The following is a 21690-nucleotide window of genomic DNA, read 5'->3' on the forward strand; positions in this document are numbered from 1 at the left end:
CTGTTTCTTTTGGCAGTCTATGTACTTCCATTATTCTTCGTCAACACCGTAATTCAAATATATCAATTCTTCTTTGATCTTCCTCATTCAATGTTCAACTTTCACATCCATGGGAGGTGATTGAAAATAGCATGGCTTGGGATAGGCTCACCCTAGTCCTCCAAAGGTCATGCCTGCCTTTCCACACTTCCAAGAAGTGCGGTAACGCAGAGAGTCTCAGTGCAAAGCATCATCTGATCTCTTGCCTGCTGCTCCCGTGAGCACTGGTTGCAGATCCAAGCACCACCAAAGTCTTTGACAACTTCAACATTTTCTCCATCTATCTTGATGTGACTTACCTGTTGGGCCAGCTGTGAGGCTTTTGGTCTTCTTTACATTGAGTTGTAATCCATTCTGAATCCTTGATCTTCATCAGCAAGTGCTTCAAGTCCTCCTCACTTTCAGCAAGCAAAGCTGTGTCATCTGCATACCTGAGATGTTAATAAGAGGCTAATAAGAAGTTAATAAGCCTTCCTCTCAGCCTAATGCCACATTCTTCTTCACCCAATTCAGCTTCTTTGATAATTTGCTCGTAATACAGATTGAACGAGTGTAGTGAGAGGATGTAACTCTGATGTGTACCTTTCTTGATTTTAAACCATGCGGTATGCCTTTGTTCTAGTTGCACAACTGTTTCTTGATCCATGTACAAGTTCCACACGAGCACAATATAGTGTTCTGGGACTCCCATTCTTCCCAATGCTACCCATAGATTGCTATGGTACATGTAGTTGAATGTATTAGGTAGTTCATAAAACACAAGGCAGCACCTTTCTTGTATCCTCTGCTTTGAGCCAAGATCCATCTGATGTTAGCAATGATCTCCCTTTTTTGCATCCCCTTTTGAAGCTAGCCTGAACTTCCTTGTCAATGTTCTGTTGCAACTGTTGTTGATGATCTTCAGCAAAATTTTACTTACGTGTGATGCCAATTAGATTGCTTTATAATTTGAGCATTCTGTTGGGTCATCTTTCTTTGGAATGGGTATAAATCCAGATCTCTTCTAATCAGCTGGCCAAGTAGCTGCCTTCCAAATTTCCTGGCCTAGTAGAGGGAGTGCTTCTAGTGCTCTATCAGCTTGTTGAAACATTTCAGTCGGTACTCCATCACATCCTAGACCTTCTTTTGAGCCTAATGTCTCAGTGAAACTTCGACTTCTTCCTTCAATACCATTCATTTTGCTTAAAAGCTTCCCCTGAAATGGTTGAATGTGAACTAGTGATTTTTGAAACAGTGATTCTGTGGATTCCTTCCATCTTCGTTTGATGCTTCCTGCGTGTTTGTTTTTAAGTGTCACTCAGGTCAGACTCAAAAACGACCCTGTACACAACAGAAGGAAACACTGCCTGGTCCTGTGCCATCCTCACAATTGTTCCAATGACTGAGTCCATTTTTGTAGCCTCCATGTCAATCCATCTCTTGGAGGGCCTCATCTTTAGCACTGCCCCGCCTCTTTTACCAAGCAGAATGCCCTGCTCCCAGGACGGGTCTCTCCTGATAATAAGTTCAAAGTATGTAAGATAAAGTCTGCCATCTTTACCTCCAAGAAACACTCTGACTGTACTTCTTCCAAGACAGATTTTTTTGTCCTTTTGGCAGTCCATGGTATTTTCAATATTTTTTACCAGTGTCACAATTCAAATATAGATTCTTCTTTGTCCATAGAATCTTTCAATATTGCAACTCAATGCTTGAATTTTTTCTTGAGTTCTTTCAGTTTAAGATATGCTGAGCATTTTCTTTATTTTTGGTTTTCTAAGTCTAGGTCATTGCACATTTCATTATAATATTTGACTTTGACTTTTTTAGCTACCCTTTGGTATGTTCCATTCAGCTCTGACTTCATCACTTCTCCCATGTGCCTTAGCTGCTCTCTGATGAAGAGCAAGTTTCAGAGTCTATTCTGACATCCACATCAGCCATTTCTTTTTTCTTGTTCTCTTTTTGTTCTTTGCTTTCTTTCAACGATCTTGATGTCATCCCACAGCTCCTCATATCTGATTAGACCCACATTATTTGGCTCACGGTTCTTCAGAGAGGCAAATGAGCTCCACATGATGGTGGCTGCAAACAATCAAAAGATCCTTTAGGAAGGCCACGCAAGGCTAGTTCAGGGCAAGCCAGTCATGGCATAAGCTGTGTGTTGCAGTGTCAACAAGTTTTTATCTTCATTGTTTCCTCTATGCCAGTGGTTCTGAACCTGTGGGTCATGACCCCTTTGGGGTCAAATGACCCTTTCACAGGGGTCACCGATTCATAATAGTAGCAAAATTACAGTTAAGAAATAGCCACAAAAATAATTTTATGGTTGGGGGGTCACCACAACATGAGGAACTGTATTAAAGGGTCATGGCATTAAGAAGGTTGAGAACCACGACTCTGCCTTCTGTTGAAAAAACTGAGAAAAGAACGTGCACCTAGTTGCTATTGTAGTTAACATGCTGGCTTTCCTAGGCGCCTGCGTTTTGACATTGATGTCCTCCCCTGAAAGACTACATCTTTTGAAAGTGGTTACTGTGTATGAGAAAGGTTAACACCAATTCCTATGTGAAATTCGATTCGGAAGAGGGAGTGTTCAATACTTAGGAGGTAAGTGATCTTTAGTTTCTTATTTCTTGTTTCCTTTGGGTACAGTCTTCAGGCAGATTGGGAGGAGTGGGAGCAGCAGTTGGTGCTTTGGGGTTGATGCTTTTTTTTTTTTTTTTTTTTTGCCTCCTCTTAAACCACAGACCCTGGGATAATCTATGTGAAGCAATGGGTACCATGAAAGCCGTTGTTCTGTGGACTGGTGGAAATGACCTTGTCTTTTCAGAGTAGTAATTCTAGTTAAAACAGCACTAGGGGAGTCTCTGCCCCTTTATCTCTCCCATCTTATTATTTATTTATATATTCTTTTCTTTTTGCCTGTTATTGTTCACTTTTTTTTTTTTTTTGGTTAATCCAGAATGTTCTTTGCACTGGCTCATGGACTAGCACTGGTGGAATCCTCAGCCTCACAGACTCCTCAGCTCCTCTGGATACAGATTCTCATGATGTCATCTCTGAGCCCTGGTAGAGGTGGGGTTGAGTTGTGTCTGGTGGGAGGAATCCCAACCTGTCAAACCAGTCCTGCTGAATTGAGGGCTCATTTTCTTAATTACTTCATCACCAGCTCTTTGCTACCCCCTCTCCCATCTTTGGTCATATGCCATGCCATAACTCTGTTTTAGAAATTTAATTGTAAGATGGAAATTGCATGGGTTCAATTTACTTAATCATTACAATGCTTAAAAAGTATTTATTAAGTACTTAATGGTGCATGGTGACATTAAAAAAGAGCTGATCTAATGAAGTAAAAATAATAATCCCTTATAATGTATGACTGTTAATGCTATCATATTATTATCTCCTTAAATACACCAACTCCAGATATGGTTATGTCTTCCTCACATATTTGTCTCAGGGGTGAAGGGAACTTTTATATCTGGGATACTGTTCACAAGACAGAACTTTAAGGGGCAAAGGAACTATACAAAAGACAAAGGATAAGTTTAAAGACTTTTTGACATTTATTTACTTTTGATTTTGAGTTAAGACATCCATGAAACTGATTGTGGTAGTAATTGCACAATATTACTTGATGTGATTAAAGTATGGAATTATATGATATATGTATTAAATACCATCCCCCCAAAAACAGAAGACATTGTAGGGAAAATACATCTTGTCAGAGAGGTGGGTAATAGAATCCTCTCCCTTACTCCTGCCCTCCAGTTTTGGATGAGTTGGGGGCAGTATGGCATATTTTAATGCTCTGCCAAGAACCTCCAAAAATTAAAAAATGGCTAACCCCCCCCAAAAGATTGTACTCATGACACCTCATTAGGTAGATGCCATTTATATGGCTCAAATTGGCATCCTTGGCCAAAAAGTCTTAGGGAATTTAAAATATCCTCAACACACATTAGCATGTTTAACTTCAAGGATTCAAGCAGCAAAGGAATTTTATAGGTCTTGCTTAACCCTGCGTTTCCCCCAGATATTGGCTCAGGGAACCATTTTGTACAGGGAGCACTTGTGTGTAACCCTAGTCTGGTTCCCCCAAACTCACTCTGTGACTCGCTGAATTGAACTTTGGCACAGGAGAAAGTGTAGTACTGAAAGAAGCAAGTCATCTAAGGTAAGTTGCGGAGGAAATCGAGCAGTCAGAGGTTCCGTTTGGAGAAAACAGGCATGGATTGCGATAGTGGTCCTGGTCATTACTGGCAAGGGAGAGAGCTCTATTGTCCCGAGGCTCTAATACTCTCCTTGCTTGACACTTTTTAGGAAGGAGTCGAGGGCAGAATTTTGGAGAAAGGTAGATGGTTCCATAGTTGGATTCTGTTAGAGCTTGTATATAAAAGCAATGAACTCAAACCCACACTCTTGGTTTCATTGCTGTGTGTGTGGCCAGGAAGCAAGTTTTCGTTAGAAATGACATTGCTGACCCTTCCCCAGCTTTTGGAATCCTGACTCAGTTTTGCATGATTTTTCCTGGAGGAGGTTTCTGATCAGGCTGCTGCCAACCTGCCAGATGACATGCAGCCATCAATGCTATTTCTGGAAGGTCCTGACCATATAAAAATACCTCAAATGTATTTCCTTGTCAAAATATAAGAACCGGTCTTAGCAAGATTTTAATCATAAATTGATTTTCTTTGGAAAGGCCCCAATATTTGGTCTGTTTTTAGTATGGACTTTTAGGTTCAGTTTCAGGGCTTCATCACTTTAACAAATCCCTTGCATGCATTTGAATGGTGCTCCTATGTTTCTGAAACGGCATTGAGGGATATTATTTTTCGGTGTGGCTGGGAATAAAAATACCCGGTTAAACTTTTGAACCATGCAGCCCTGTACCTAACTGGGCAAATAGGGAGAGAGACTGCCTTTTTTGGGAGGAGATAGGGCACCAAGTAAAGTTCTTTCGAGACATAGTTTTACTTTATTTGAAGGAGTTTATTGGACAAGACTAGTCTTCAGGCAATAAGAAAGGCTCTTGGAGAACCAAATATTTACACTTTGTACTAGCTGGAGAAATATTTACTGATTTCTGTGATTTTAACATGGCCCTATTACTCATTGTCCTCAATTCATGCTTTAAGTCTTGGGAAAGAAGTTTAAAGTCATGTACAAAATGTATAAAGAATGATTTTTATTAAAGATATTTTAAATCGTGGGGGAGTTTTGCAATGAGAAAAGTTAAGGAATTAATTTTTAAAAATGAATCCTGCTTTTAAATGTTAAAAAAAGTAAGAAGGCAGTTTTTGCTCTTTATAAACATGTGCTTTCATTGAATTTTCTCTGCAAGCCTCGTAAAAAGGTTAGGACTTCCAAGAAATAGGCCAAAAACACTTCATAGCTGAGGTCTATTGTGATTATCTTTGATTTGAATTCATTGCTTTTAGTTTAACGTTTTATGTTGCTCTTTTTATATGGGTAAATGAAGGGCAGCCTGGCTGTCAGTGTTTTGACATTTTTATCAGGTACATTTGAAGAAAACGTATCCATGCCAATTCCGTATTCTCTGGAACCTCAAAAGAAAGATTCTCTACGACTTCACTCATGCAACAATTTGACATTTATCTTTAAAAAATGAAGTTTCTGGAGGAGAAAACAACGGGGCATGGGAGAGGGGGAGGTTGGGGGAAAGGAAGTGGTGTTAACAAACCCAGGGACAAGGGAACAACAGGTGATCCAAATCGATGGTGAGGAGGGTGTAGGAGGCCTGGTAGGGTGTGATCAAGGAAAATGTAACTGAGAGGAATTACTGAAAACCAAATGAAGGCTGAACATGATACTGGGACAAGAGGCATACAAGGAAATAGAAGTAAGAACTAGGAGGCAAAGGGCATTTATAGAGGTCTAAATAAAGGCATGTGTACATATATAAATATATTTAAATATGAGGATAGGGAAATAGATCTATGTGCATATATTTATAGGTTTAGTATTAAGGTAGCAGATGGACATTAGGCCTCCACTCAAGTACTCCCTTAATGCATGCAAGAATACTTTGTTCTATTAAACTGGTATACCATGATGCTCACCTTCTTGACACGATCGCTGAAGACAAAGCGGGTGCATAAGCAGATGTGGTGAAGAGAACTGATGGAGCCCAGCTATCAAAAGATATAGCATCTAGGCCAGGGTATTAAAGACTTGAAGGTAAACATGCACTTATGTAGCTCAGAAGCAACAACACCCACATCAAAGAAGTACACGAGCCTGTGTGATCACAAGGTGCCAAAGGGGTCAGTTATCAGGCATCAGAGGACAAAATATCATATTGTGTGCTCACGTCCCTCATATGATCAATTGCTGAAGACAAATGGGTCCATAAGCAAATGTGATGAAGAAAGCTGATGGTGCCCGGCTATCAAAAGATATAGTGTCTGGGGTCTTAAAGGTTTGAAGGTAAACAAGTGGCCATCTAGCTCAGAAGCAACAAAGCCACATGGAAGAAGCACACTAACCTGTGTTATTATGAGATGTCAAAGGGATCAGGTATCAGGCATCATCAGAACAAAACAAATCATATCACTGTGAATGAGGAGGAGTGCGGAATGGGGACCCAAAGGCCATCTATAGGCAACTGGACTTGAGGAGATGCGCCAGTCAGGGTGTAGTGTAGCAATGATGAAGCATACAACTTTCCTCAAGTTCCTAAATGCTTCCTCCTCCGCCCCTCCCTCCACTATAATGATCCCAAATTCTACCTTACGAATCTGGCTAACCAGAGTTTGCTACAGATAGGAAATGGAAACACAGGATGGATGATCCCTTCAGGACCAGTGGTGCTAGTGGAAATACTGGGAAGGTGGAGGGAGGGTGGGGTGGAAAGGGGAAACCTATTATAGGCATCTACATATAACCTCCTCTCTGGAGGACGGACAACAGAAAAGTGGGTGAAGGAAGTTGTCAGACAGTGTAAGATAGGACAAAATAATAATTTACACATTATCAAGGGTTCATGAGGGAGGGGGAGGAGGGGGGAGGGGGAGAGAGAGGAAAAATGAGGACCTGATGCCAGGGGTTTAAGTTGAGAGCAAATGTTTTGAGAATGATCAGGGTTATGAATGTACAAACGTGCTTTACACAATTGATGTATGTATCAATTGTGATAAGAGTTGTATGAGCACCCAATAAAGTGATTAAAGCAAATATATATATATATATATATATATATATATAATAAAAACGAAGTTTCACGTGGTAAATGCTTGGTTGACATATTACAGTTCTAAAACCGTGTGCAGACAGACATTTTGAAAGGATTAAGCCACCATTTTAAAGTGATTTTGTAACACCTGTGTGAACTCAGGGTCTGTTGTTTGCTTGCTCCTCCTCCTTGACGGTCATGCACTGAAATGCAGAGATTGCTTCCCAACCGCCACTAGTGATCCTCCAACTGTTCTGTTGCACATGCATATTCCAGGGCAATGATTACATACAGATGAAATTAGAATTCATATAGTATAGGGTTGTGATGAGTTGGAACTAACTCGATGATATCTATCAACATCAAGAACAACAACAACAATGATTTCAGTGAAAGGAAAAATCCACTCATTCTAATTTTGTCTGAGGATCAATTTCTTTTCTGTTTTTTGTGAATAAGAAAGAGGTTTATATGTGAGAGCAGTTAAATATTGAGATAACATCCCAGCCCAGATCAAGTCCATAAATCTGATATTAGCACATATGCCTGATACCAATATAAACAGTCCTCTTCAGATTTGCAAAATACATGCAATGATGCTGGATGATCACAGGCCAATGGGTAGAAAGTCTTTGGATGCAGTGGCATAAGCATCTCGGTGCCGGAAGGGGTCTCCACGTGGCTTCTCCAGCTTCCAGGACTGCATCAGGGTAGGTCTCTGTGGCTTCTCCTCAGGGATGTCTCGAAGGGAGTCAGCAGAGAGAAGTATCTTGTCAGTAGTTATCTCCAAAGGAGTGAGAAGAGAGTCTCTCCCGTCACCAAGGAGGAAGACACATTTCCCAGAATCCTCAGGAGGCCACGCCCACACAGAGACCCCATTTCTTTTTGTGTGTTTCTGCAAACCAGAATTTTCAACTTTGTACTACACATAGCAACCACACATTAAAAAAAACCCAAAACAACACACACACATCACCACCAACAAAACAAACAACCTCCTCTTCTCCCACACAAAAACAAAACAAATGCAGATTTCAAATGTTTACAGATTAATCCAGAGGATAGGTTAATTGGAAACTGTAGTGCATGGTCTCAAATGGTCTGATAGCCATGTGATAATTTTTCAATATAGCAACAATGTGATAATATTTCAGAGTTTATAGACCACTGCTGCTTCTGAATTGTAAAAACCAACCAATCAGATGACCTTACAGGTTATTCCATAGAGCATTGAAAAGATTCTCACAGTACATCTAGCCTCCAGAGTAATCTTCCTCAAACGTTACATTCATTGTGTTAATCTGTAGTGTTAATTCTTTGGTAAGAATCTGTAGCGTTAATCTGTAGTCTTAATTCTTTGGTAAGAATCTGTAGTGCTCACCTCTACCTCCTCAAATAGAAACTCTCCATTTTGACAAAAGATAATGAATAAATTTCCTTTGCTTCTGAGTATGGCTAGTGCTTATACTCTTATTATTTTTTCACTATTTTGGTCCAATATTTATCTGTAAACATTTTGAAAATTTGTATGTCTGAGTTTTTTCTATCTATGAGGAGATAATATCAACTATAGAAAAATTAACATGCCAAGATTACCATCAGAATTATTTCTGTAATTAATCCTGAAAATAGCTCACATATCCAGCAAAGCATACTTGTGACACATCTATAAAAATGGACATTAAAAATGATGCTGACAATGAGTCTGTCAACTTAGAAAAATTACTGTGTCTCCATCAGAGAGACCAAAAATACCAAATTTGCACATACACAGTATAAATTCACTAATTAAAGAGAAATCAAACAAGCATAGAAATCTACAAGACTATCAAGCAAAGTTATCTCTGGGAGGATGGTGAAAAATAGAGGATAATTTCAAGTGTTTTTTCCCCTCCTTTTTTGTTGTTGCTGTTGCTGGGTATCACAGAGTTGATACTGACTAATGGCGACTCTGTATGCAATCCAGTCGTGGACCACTCTCACAGCCGTCCCTTTGGTTGAGCCCATGGTCGTAGCCGTGTGTCAGGCGATTGTGTGGAGGGTCTTTCTCATTTTTGCTGACCCTCTACTTTACTAAGCATGACGTCGTTTTCTGGAATATGACCAGTGTACACGAGGTGAAGTCTTGCCATTCTGTCGTCCTAGGAACATTTTGGTTACTTTTTCAAAAAACAAATGTGTTCATTCTTCTGGCAGTCCATGGTATATTCAATATTCTTCCCCCAGCACCATAATTCAAAGGCAGCTAAACTCTACTGATCTCCCTTATTCATTGATCAGTTTTCACATGCATCTAAGGCAGTTGAAAATACCATGCCTTGGATCAGGCTCACCTCAGTCCTCAAAGGGCTTTCTTTGCTTTTCAACACTTTAAATAGGCCTTTTGTAGTAGATTAGTCCAGTGTAATATGCTATTTGATTTCCTGAATGCCGCCACCTGGTGTGTTGGTTGTAGATCCAAGTAAAATGAAATCTTTGATAACATCAAATTTTTGTTAATCAAGATGTTGTCTGTTGGTCTAGTTGGGTGGGATTCCCTCCCCCCTTTTATGTTGATGTATAATCCATATTTAAAGCTGTAATCTTGAGCTTCATCAGTGCTACAAGTCCTCTTACTGGTCAGCAAGCAAGGTTGCATCATCTGCTTATCACAGGTTGTTAATGAGTCTTCATCCCGTCATGATGCTTTAATTTTTTGGTCATCATGCAGACGGAATAAACATGGTAAAATGATATAATTTTAACTCACACTTTTCTGCATTTTCAAACACATGGACTATCCCCTCCTCCTGTTAGAACGATGATCTCTTGGTGCTGGTTCCATGTGAACACAGTTCGGTGCTGTGGAATTCATGTTTTGCAAGGTTGCCTGCAATTGTTATGATCCACACAATTGAATACCTTTTCATAATCAATAAAACACAGGTAAATATATTTATGATTTCAGCCAAGATCTGTCTGATATCAGCAATGAATGATGTCCCTTGTTTTCTGTTCTCTACAGAATCCTGCTTAAACTGTTGGCAGCTCCATATTGTATTGCTACAACCATTTTTTGGTTATCTTCAACAAAATTCTAATTATGTGTGATTTTAGTGATATTGTTTGATATTTTCTGCCTTTTTTTAGGCTCACTTTCATTGGAATAATCATGGACATGGATCTCTTCCAGTCAGTTGGTTAGGTAACTGTTTTCCAAATTTCCACTGAAATTCCTATGAATAGCATTGAAATATGTGAGGTCATGACTAAAATGAGAACAGCTGCAAACATCAATTAATAACTAGAACTTGGAATTTACAAGGTATGAAACCAGGAAAATTGGAAGTTGCAAAAATGAAATGAAATTCATGAAGATCAATATTCTAAGTATTAGTGAGCTGAAATGGGACTATGATTGGCTATTTTGAATCAGAAAATCATATGGCTTACTATGCCAGGAATTACCCAATCAAGAGTAGTGGCATTGGATTCATTGCAAAAGGGGCATTACAAGGTCTATTTTGAAGTACAATGCTGCCTATGGTAGGATAGTATCTACTAGGAAATCCAACCAATACAACTATTATTCAAATGTATGCACCAAACACTTAAGCTAGTGATGAAGAAATGGAAGAATTCTACCAATATCTTCAGCCTGAAATTAATCAAACAGGCAAAAAAGATGCATTCATAATTATTAACCATTGGAATTAAAAATTGGAAACACAGAAGAAGAAACAGTAGTTGGAAAATATGGCCTTGGTGATAGAAACAACATTGGAGATCACATAATGGAATTTTGCAAGACCAGTAACTGTTTCAGTGCAAACACCTTTTCTCAATAACACAAAAGGCAACTCTACCCATGAACTTCTCCATGTAGAATACACAGACATCAAATTGACTACCACTGTGGGAGGAGATGATGGAGAATTTCAATATGAGCAGCTAATTCTAAGGCAAATGGAAGAAATTATGAAGTCAAAGAGCTGAATAGAAAATTTCAAAGGATAGCTTGAGAAGACAGAGTAAAATACTAAAATGAAATATATAAAGACCTAGAAAATCACAGTAGAAGAACACACTCAGCATATCTTAAACTGGTAGAGCTGAAGAAAAAAGTTTAGGCCTTGAATTTCAATATTGAAAGATTCTATGGGAAAATTTTTGAATGATGCAGGTTAGTATCCAAATATGGAAAGACCAGACAGTTTCGCTATACGAAAAAGAACTAGTTAACATTCAACCATTTCAGGAGATAATGTATGAGCAAGAATGAATGGTACCGAAGGAAGAAGTTCAAGTTTCACGGAAAGCACTAGCCCAAAACAAGGATCCAGGAATAGATGGAATATCAACTGGATGTTTCCACAAGTCAAGGAAGTACTGGAACTACTCACTTGTCGATGCCAGGAAATTTGGAAGACAGCTATTTGGCCAACTGACTGGAAGAGGTCCATATTGGTGCCTATTCCAAAATTTTCTGAAGATCATCCAACAGAAGTTGCAGCAGTATATCGGCAGGGAGCTACTAGAAGTTCAGGCTGGATTCAGATGAGGACGTGGAACAAGGGATACATACCATTGCTAATGTCAGACAGATTTTGGTTCGGAGCAGAGAACACCGGAAAGATGTTTATTTGTGTTTTATTGATTATGCCAAAGCATTCAACTGTGTGGATCATAAACTATGGGTAGCCTTGAGAAGAATGGAAATCCCATAACAATTCATTATGCACATGCAGAACTTTTTCACGGATCAAGAGGCAGTTGTACAAACAGAATAGGGAATACTGCATAGTTTAGAAAAGGTGTGTGTTAAGGTTTTATCCTCTCACCATACTTACTCAATCTTTTTTAAAAATCATTTTATTGGGGGCTCGTACAATTCTTATCACAATCCATACATACATCCATTGTGTCAAGAACATATGTATATTTGTTGCCATCATCATTCTCAAAACATTTGCCTTCTACTTGAGCCCTTAATATCTGCTGCTCATTTTCCCCCTCCCTCCCCACTCCCCCCTACCTCATGAACCCTTCATCGTTCAATCTTTATGCGAAGCAAATAATCAGGGAAGCTGGATTACATGAAGAAGAACTCAGCATCAAGATTCGAGGGAGACTTATTAACCATCTTTGATATGCAGATGACGACCTTGATTGATGAAGGTGAGGAAGACTTAAAGCACTTGCTGATGAAGAGCAAAGATTGCAACCTTCAGTATAGAGTACAATTCACTGTCAAGAAGACAAAAAGCCTCACAAATGGATCAGTAGCTAACATCACGCTAAGTGGAGAAAAGATCGAAGTTGTCAAATATTTTTGTCTTGCTCCAATCCACAGTCAACGGTAGTGGAAGCAGCGGTCACGAGATCAAAGACTTCTGAAAAGTTTTGAAAAGCAAGGATGTTACTTTGAGGATGAAGGTGAGCCTGGCCCAAGCCATGCTATTTTCAATTGCTACAGATGCACGTGACAATTGGACATTGAATAAGGAAGACCAAAGACAATTGGATGCATTTGACCTATGGCCCTGGTGATGGAAAGAACCAACAGATCTGTCTTGGAAGAAGGGAAGCCCTTCATAACGGCAAGGAGGGTGAGAAGTTGGCTCGTGTGCTGTGGGCATGGAATCCGGAGAGACCTGTCCCCGGAGAAGGACACCATGCTTGGTCAAGTGGAGAGGTCGTGAGAAAGAGGAGGGCTCTCAATGAGCTGGATTCTCTCAGTCGGTGGCTACAACCGTGGCCTCAAATGCAGCCAGCATTGTGACGGCGGTGCAGGGTGGCCGGGGGTTGGAACTGATAGGACAGCACCTAACAGCGATAACAACGATTTGGCGATGAGGCTTTTCCTTTCCCATTGAATATTTTTTGGTGTTCTGTTGCCTTTAGTTTGAAGCATTTCTCACCCTGGGTTTTCTAGTCGATTCCATTAGTCTCTCTCTCTCTCTCTCTCTCTCTCTCTCTCTCTCTCTCTCTCTCTCTCTCTCTCTCTCTCTCTCTCCCCCCCTCATTGTACCAGTACCAGAATATTTTGACTATTGTGACTGTGTAATAGGGTGGCTCACGCTATAAAAAAATTAGCTGCCAAATTTTTTTGGTTGGATAATTTTCTGGGCCAATATACATAACCTACAAAATCACTTCAAATGGGTGACTAGTACTGCAGTTCACAGAACTAACATAATTCTCGAACTTGGTTCCATGCTTATGGACATTATAGTTGTTTCTTTCCCCTTTTTTTAGTCCTAACAATACTTCTCTGCATACCCTTGGTCATAAGTGCTGAAAGATCATTAGGATGCATGACTAGAGAATTCAGAACGTACATTTTCAAGACTTCTGATCGAAGTTGCAAAATTTCCTCTGGTCCATTGTCACAATCTTCACTTAAATGTAAAAATGTATCTACCCTCTAGGGCTAAGCTAAAACCCAACTTTCCATAAGTGACTTTCCTAATAACTCCAGCTAAAATGGATCTTCATATGATGCGTTAAATTCAGTGTGTGTAAATGATTTTTTAAAAATTCAGTGTGTGTGCATTGTCGTCTCAATTATAAGTTTCTGGAAGGCAAGGTTTGTTCCCTGGACTCTTGTTTTCCCCAAATAGGTTTGCACGCCCTCTTGGTACCTTTGTGTCTGCATCATATTTTGAGTGGTGAATTAGGTTTGCTTGTTTTTTCCTTTTTCCTAGTAGTTTCCCCTTTGCTATATTAATCCTCTAAGTCCTTGTCTCTCCATTTCTCTACTGATCCACTGGTGTTACCATAATTCCCATTTCCATGGGGGTAGGGTGAAGAGGGAGGTGAGTAAGGAGGGGTGGGTCATGGTCTATAGGTTGAAATGGAACACTTGTTTTCAAAGCATTCACGCCCACAGGGAGGACAGAGTTCTGAGCAAGGGTGAAATGGCTGTTAGAGAGTGATTTCTGAAGGTCAGGGAGCCCTGCACGGGGCTGCTACCCGGTTTCCTGGTAGAGCGAAGGCAGTGGACTAGACAATGGTATCCCTAGGGTGGGTGTTATGCAGTATGGTCGTTCCTGGTGTCACTCCCTCCAGCCCTCAGACCTCCTTCCACCCCGGACCATACAGAACCCTTGGTAATGTTTATGATCAGTTCTAATCCTAGACCGCTATGTGATGGAGACAGTTGTAAACAGCTTGCATGTAATCATTTTTAAGATTATATGAGTATTAGCAACGAAATTGTTTTTAAGGAAACCTCTATACTGAATGATAACATCATTATCTACTGCCAGCGAATTGATTTTGACTCATAATGGCTCTATAGTTTCTGAGACTGTAGATCTTTGTAGGAGTGGGCAACTTCATCTTTTTTTCTGGATGAGGCTGGTGGCTTTCAAATCCCGACCTTGAGGTTATCAGTGCAATTACCTAACCCACAGTGCCACCAGGATCCTTTATAACTTTATTAGTTACTACATTATTAGTAATCCAACAGAAAGCCTTTTAAAATTTTTTATACCTTTTTTCCCTCTGGGTTACTTCTTCATTCTCAAAAAAGCTATTTCTATTGACTCACAAGTACTAATTAGTATAATACTGTGGCTAATGCGCCAGACAACTGAGCAAAGTAAATGACAATCAAAACCCTGGCATCCAGGGAAAGCAAAGCCCCAAACCCTTTGGCGAGGCTTCTGATGAATCACCTCCGCTTGGGACCAGGTGGGCATTGCCAGGGGGAGAGGTTAAAGTGTGACACCTTGTCATTTGATCTCCCTTTAGACCCAAGGGACACTTGTTCCAGTTTTTGATATTTTCTGCTTTCTTTTCAATCGGGGTTTTTCTCTGTCATTAAAAAGAAATCAGTTTTATTGGCACATGATCTAGGTATCATCAAATTCAACAGTTCAATCATATAAAAACGTGTTTACTTGTGCTTTGTATGTTTTTCTGTATGTGAAATCCAAGATTGGTTGACATATGGAGACAGCAACTGGATTCAATCGCTTCCTAAGGGCTTGGCAGTGGACTTTGGTGGGCAATGGGGAGCAAACAACAATGAGAAGAAGAAATGTCCTAAAACTGATCGCAGTGATAATTACACAACAGTTTTGAGGATGATTGAACTATTGAGATGTATGATATGTGATTTATATATCAATAAAGCTATCACAAAAGAGTATAAAAGCAACACGAACAAACACTGGCTGCCACAAAAACGATAGTATGTACTTATAGCTCCTACACCGGAAACCACATGGTTTTCAATTGACTAGTAATGTCTGCTCTGACCAGGGAGCTTTAGGAGGTTTAAAAAATAACTTTATATTGAGTTTTAGCCTTGTGAGCATATTGACACATGTAAGCTGGGTTTATGGAAAATCGGCGTGTGTTTTTTGGCGTTGTTATAACTGCAGGGCTATCTTTATAAAAATAACACATTTCTCCTGAAGCACTGCACAAACTTTTAGTGTCACCCTCTCTGAGAGGGTGACCCAGTGCACTCGTCCCCCTAACGATATCACTTTACTCACATATGCTGTTTACAAGAGACAGACCTTAGACCAAAGGGCACAAAGAAGTTGAACATGAAAGGATGGAAAAGAATTTTACTAGAAAACAATAACCCAAGAGGCCTCAGGTGGCCATCTTGACATCAGACAAAGGAGATTAAGGCCAAAATCTAATGCTCCCAGTGGAGCCCCGTATGAAGGGCTCAGAGATCCACTTCCTAGGATTATAGTCATTGAAAACCTATGGAGCAAAAGTGTACTCTGAAACTCGGGGTAACTATGAATTAGAATCTACCTGTGACAACAGGTTTTGGTGTGTGTGTGTGTTGTTATTATTAGGAGCTGTCAGGTTGGCTCAATCATGGTGACATCATGTACAAGGGAATAAGACAGCATCCCTGTGCTCTATTGCAGGTCACACCGATGTGATCCGGGGGGTGTTAATTGGCTAACTTCTGGAAGTAGATCTCAGACCATGAATCCTATCTTAACCTGGAAGCGCTGCCAAAACGGTTTCAGTATGACAATAATTTGGAAACTTTCTCTGACAGGCAAGTGGCGGTGGCACATGCGAAGTGTTGATGGCCCAGGAATCAAACTTAGGCCTCCTTCATGGAAAGCAAAGCTCCTACCTCTGAACTTCCAGTGCCTTATTTATGTGCATCAAACACAGCTGCATTGAGTTTACTCTTATTGATCCATCCCACTAACCTTAGAGTCCATGACATTAGGATGTGCCTTATCACCTTCTCCTGAGCATCAAGCGCAGGACCTATATAATGTAGGCACTCGATACATTTTTCTGAATGAAGTAAGGAATTAAAAAAAATGATATTAAGGTTTTGCAGTTATTTCACCTGTATAGACTTTCTAAGGGTTAAGCAATCCCAAGGGTTAGCAGAAGGCTTTTGGGCCTGCTTATTTCAGCTTTCTACGCGGAGCGTCATATCAAATGTTTTTGCAGAAGTTTCATACATATTACTGCATGAGGTTGTGCATAGCTTGACTAATAAATATAGTTGAACTTTCTCTTTCCTTTTCCCCCTAATCCCAAGGGTAGTCAATTTGAGAAAGGCCATTTTGGGTACAAAGGATCTCCTTTGAATGGTGAGCAGGCAATGCCGGGAGAAGCAAGCTTGAGAGCCTGTGGCACATTGAAACTCTTAAGAAACCATCTTCAAACATGTGGGTAAAGAATGTCATTACCCCGGGAATCATCTAAATATGTACAGTTTTCACGGATAATGGATTTGCTAAGCATGCTTGGGATATTTTCCTTCTCCAAGAGCTTTGAATAATTGCAATATTCATAACTGACTACACATTAGCAGCCCAAGCAGGGACACTACAGTGAAATGAACCCATTAACTCTTTCAGAGAGCTTATCCTATAGACTGAGACCCAGAGAAACTGAATTAACAAATCTACAAAGGTTATAAGACAAAACAACAACAACAACGTAACAAGGTACTTCCCAAAGGAAATACCATCCGCATTCACTTACTCAAGACGGTTTAATTAGATGAAGCCAAAGCGACTATGATAAAGAACCAACAAGCACATCTAAGCATGTCCCCTCGTTGGAAAAACCGCCGTGTCCTCTTCTGGAGCCTGCCACTGCCTCTCCCTCCTAGACTCTGCCAGGCCAAGCTTTCCCCGCCTGTCTGCTTTCCCCTGCTGCTGGCATCCAACATGCTCGCACCGTGTTAGATTGTAGGACGTTAAGATAACAAGTCTAGGCAACAGACTTTTTTGTGCTATATTGTTTCATGCCATTTCCCCCAATAATAAAATGTATAATACGCCTTATAACTCATATGAACACGAAGATATACCCGACTACAGACAGGGCAGTAAACCAAATGCACGCACAGACATGGACGCTCTTGTACTTTTTCCATGTAGGACAGCAACTAAATAAAAGAGCATCTTCACCCTCGATCGCCCTGGGAATGCCAGAAAGCCAAAGCACTCTATGAGAATATTCTTTCTTGTGGACATAGATTGATTTCCACCCTCAAGGACGCCTAGGTCTTGGGTGATAGAAGATGTTCGAATGACATTCAGGTTTACAAGGAAGTCAGAGCTGAGCTGGGGGTGTGATGCAGAGATGGATGGAGGGTAAAGAGAGCATTAGACAAAGTATCATATCAAGATTAAGACCAACTGTCACCAGGGCTGGTCCTTCCACAGCAAGCGAGCATGAGGGAGGGACAGGAGGGAAGAGGGAGGAAGGAAGGATGGAAGGAAGGAAAGAAGGGAGGACAGGTGGCAGGGAGGAAAATTGCTAGAAGGAATGAAGAGGTAAGTATTTAAAAAGTCTGGTTTGGAGGGTTCTGAGGGCCCCGGTGTTTAAATAAGTCTAATGAGCAACAGCACACGAGTTCAGGGAGCAATGGAAGTCACTGTCAGAGAGATCAATGGAATAAATCAATCAAAGATCCTTTTTGCCTTTACTTGGTTTCATTATTTATCAACATACCCGCCACACCTCCAAAAAAAAAAGCTTTAGAAATAGCCGGTGACTTAAGGCAAGAGTAAATTTTTAAAAATATGGGTCTTATGAGCATCTGCTGAGTACAGACTACAGCCCAGGGAAGTGGGATGCGGTCTAGTAAAGCAAATATTTACCAGCAAATTATTTGTGCTGATTTTCAAGGGCAATTGCAGATTTTATGCATGTTTCCAAGGGATTTATATGATCCTCATTTGGTACATGATGGTGCTGAACTGTATCTAAAGATTTACCCGAGTGATTTCTAAACTCCAAAATGGCAAGTGAGCAGCCGTTTTAAACAAACCACTCCTCCTGGACAGGCTGCATGGCACCTTGGCTCTGATTCTTCCTTCGAAAGCCTCCAGAACAACACACCATGATGGTCTAATGCAAACCAGAAATGCACCAGCACGGGCTGGCGTGCTGAGCTCCCTCCCAGCTGCAAAGCTTGCATTTCAAGTTGTAGTTGATCCTGCCCGTTGGAAAGCCTGCCTTCTGAGTAGCACAAGAGGGGAGGGGCAGCAAACGACATTGCAAAGACAATGAAATGAATTGGACAAGGCAGCATGAATAAAAAAACAATATTTAAGTTCTCCTCGCCCAGATGTGGACATGAGATTCCTTGCCTTACGTTTGGACTAGAAAATGGACTAACCAGCAAAACAGCAGCAGCGCTACCCTTGAATTTGGTTGTCTAGGGTTCTCTCCTTAGGAGGGTGAAACATCTGCAGGGACAGGAAACCCTTCCCGCCTCCCAGATAGCAGAATAGACCTTGATTTCGCAGGAGAAAAAGAGAAGAAAAAAAGTTCCCAAAATGATAGCAGATATTGATTCCAACTTGAGAATGTTGGGAAGAGCTTTATGGCAGGAATGTTGTGTTTCCGTACTGGGAAGGTGCATATTTCATGGCAATGGCTGAGGCTGAATGCTCACTATGCAAAAGGCACATGCTTCCTACCTATATACCAGTCCTCTTGACTACAGTGAGGATGGTCCTCTGACTGTTTGCAGATGAGACACTGATGTAACATGGACAGGGTATCCATTGGAAAAGGGCACAGTTGAACTTTGAACCTGGACAGTCTAATTCTAGCCTTAGTCACTGTGCGAAATGTGTTTGAAAGTATGTGTCAAAATAGCTTCTATTCAACCTGCTTTTTGTCACATAATTTGCAGTATTGTTTCCTATAATTATTGAAAAAAACTAGATTTTTGCCACATAGTTTGGGGAGTATACCTTGCTTGATTTCCACTGGAATTTCAAAGCAGTTCAGAGGTAGCAACCCTCCTTCTATCTGGAGCTTGAAGAGTAAACTAAGAATTTCTTGATGAAAAAGATAAAAGCTTCTATACAATGCGAGTGAAAGTATTATTCTCTAAGTTTCAGGAATAGAGAGTCATCTATACAAATTGGCTAGTGGTGTGCCTAAAACGATTTGGGGTTGGGTTTTTAATGAATTCATAACTACAGATTTAAGTAGACAGTGCCAAGGAGACTCAATATGATCACTGTCGCATTGTTAGTCTTTGGAGTAAAATAACCGCCCATGTAGCCAAAAGCTCGTTTAGAAGGATCTAATCACGGTTGGGGTTGTTCTCACAGAGACATAAGGAAATGAGAGCAAGTCTTGGTCATAGCAATGGTTGACTTGCCTTCCTTCCACCTTCACCCTAATTTTCTCCAAACTCCTCGGATCGAATCATAAAAACAGGTTTTGACAGAAGATAAGATTCATAGGCACTTTAAAAAATGACATTTGGCAATATCAAAAGCTGGGAAGAACTATTTGATATCAACTAGCATCCTGTTTGTATTTCTCTTGCCAAATATTTAAAGAAACTTTCTTCTGTTAAATGCACTAACCTTTATACATTTTCTTTTGTTAGGGGATTCCTGAACTGGGTTCATAGTAGATTCCCAGAGTTGGATACCTCAAGTATTAAATCATATAAGGAAGTCAATGAGTTTCCTTAAACTATCAAAACATTTTCACAATATAACAATGAACAGTTCTGGTGTAAAATAGTTGTTTATTAACTACCTTTCAGATTTTTCATTAGTTCCTATATCAATGCAAAATAAAAGTCCAGGAATAACAAACGTAAAAGAATGAGAGATGATCCAATGAACTTGAATCGATCAACCAATATTACAGAACTTCAGTAGACAAGTATTCTGGTCAACCACTTTATTGCTGACAAAGCTCCGTCCTGTCAAAGAGAATCATCCATAGAATAGAAGAAAGAAAGAAAAGAATTGTTATGAAGACAATAAATTCTTACTATTACCCATGTAGGGAAGAAGCCTATTTCTATGTTTAGAGCTCAGGGAAAAACAGATGAGTGCAAAGCTTGTCAGTCTGTCAAAATGCTCCAAAGCATCATTTGAAACATGCAAAACTGTACTCATCATTTTGAGCTTCTTGGCTTTGCACTGGCCAACAAGGTCTGATTGTTTTGGGTCCAGAGAATTAACATTGATATAAATCTAGATCTTCCTATAGAATGGCAGTAAGCATGATTTTTACTGAAGCCAAGATTCATTCTTTTATCCAAGATTCTATAGCTGTTAGAACCATTTTATTTTAAATAATTATGAGTACCCAGTTTGAAGCAGACCCAATACATATAAATGTATAAGTTTAATATGCATTAGGAGTGAGAATTTATAGTACAAGGTAAACAATATCTCTAAATTGCATTTATTAATTCTATATAATTTTTAATAATGTGTTTCCCTGCTTTGACAATACATCCCCTCCTATGCTTAGGAAACTAGAAATACAACCCAAGTTGTTTTTTTAACTTATGACTGACCTCAAAGGAAATTCCAGAAATAAGGAGTTCCTAAAATATAGTGCAGTGAGCTAGCCCAGCTATCAAAAGATACGTCTAGGGTCTTAAAGACTTGAAGGTAAACAAGCACTCATCTAGCTCAGAAGCAACAAAGCTCACAAGGAAGAAGCACACCACCAGCCTGTGTGATTATGGGGTGTTGAGGGATCAATTATCAGGCATCAAAGAACAAAAAAAATCATATGATTGTGTGCTCACTTCCCAGATACAATTGCTGAAGACAAATGGGTGCATAAGAAAATGTGGTGAAGAAAGCTGATGGTGCCCAGCTACCAAAAGATATCGTGTCCGGGGTCTTAAAGAGTTGAAGATAAATAAGTGGTCATCTAGCTGAGAAGCAACAAAGCCCACATGGAAGAAGCACACCAGTCTGTGTGATCATGAGGTGTCAAAGGGATGAGGTATCAGGCATCAAAGAATAAAAATCATATCATTGTGAGTGAGGGTGAGTGAGGAGTGGGCACCCAAAACCCATCTTTAGGCAACTGGACATCGCCTTACAGAATGGTCTCAGGGAGGAGACGAGCCAGTCAGGGTTCAGTGTAGCAATGATGAAGCATACAACTTTCCTCTAGTTCCTAAATGCTTCCTCCACCACCACCCCACTATCATGATCCCAGTTCTACCTAACAAATCTGGCTAGACCAGAGGA

Source organism: Tenrec ecaudatus, chromosome 17 (genome assembly GCF_050624435.1).
Source record: "Tenrec ecaudatus isolate mTenEca1 chromosome 17, mTenEca1.hap1, whole genome shotgun sequence".
NCBI classification, from domain to species: Eukaryota; Metazoa; Chordata; class Mammalia; order Afrosoricida; family Tenrecidae; genus Tenrec; species Tenrec ecaudatus.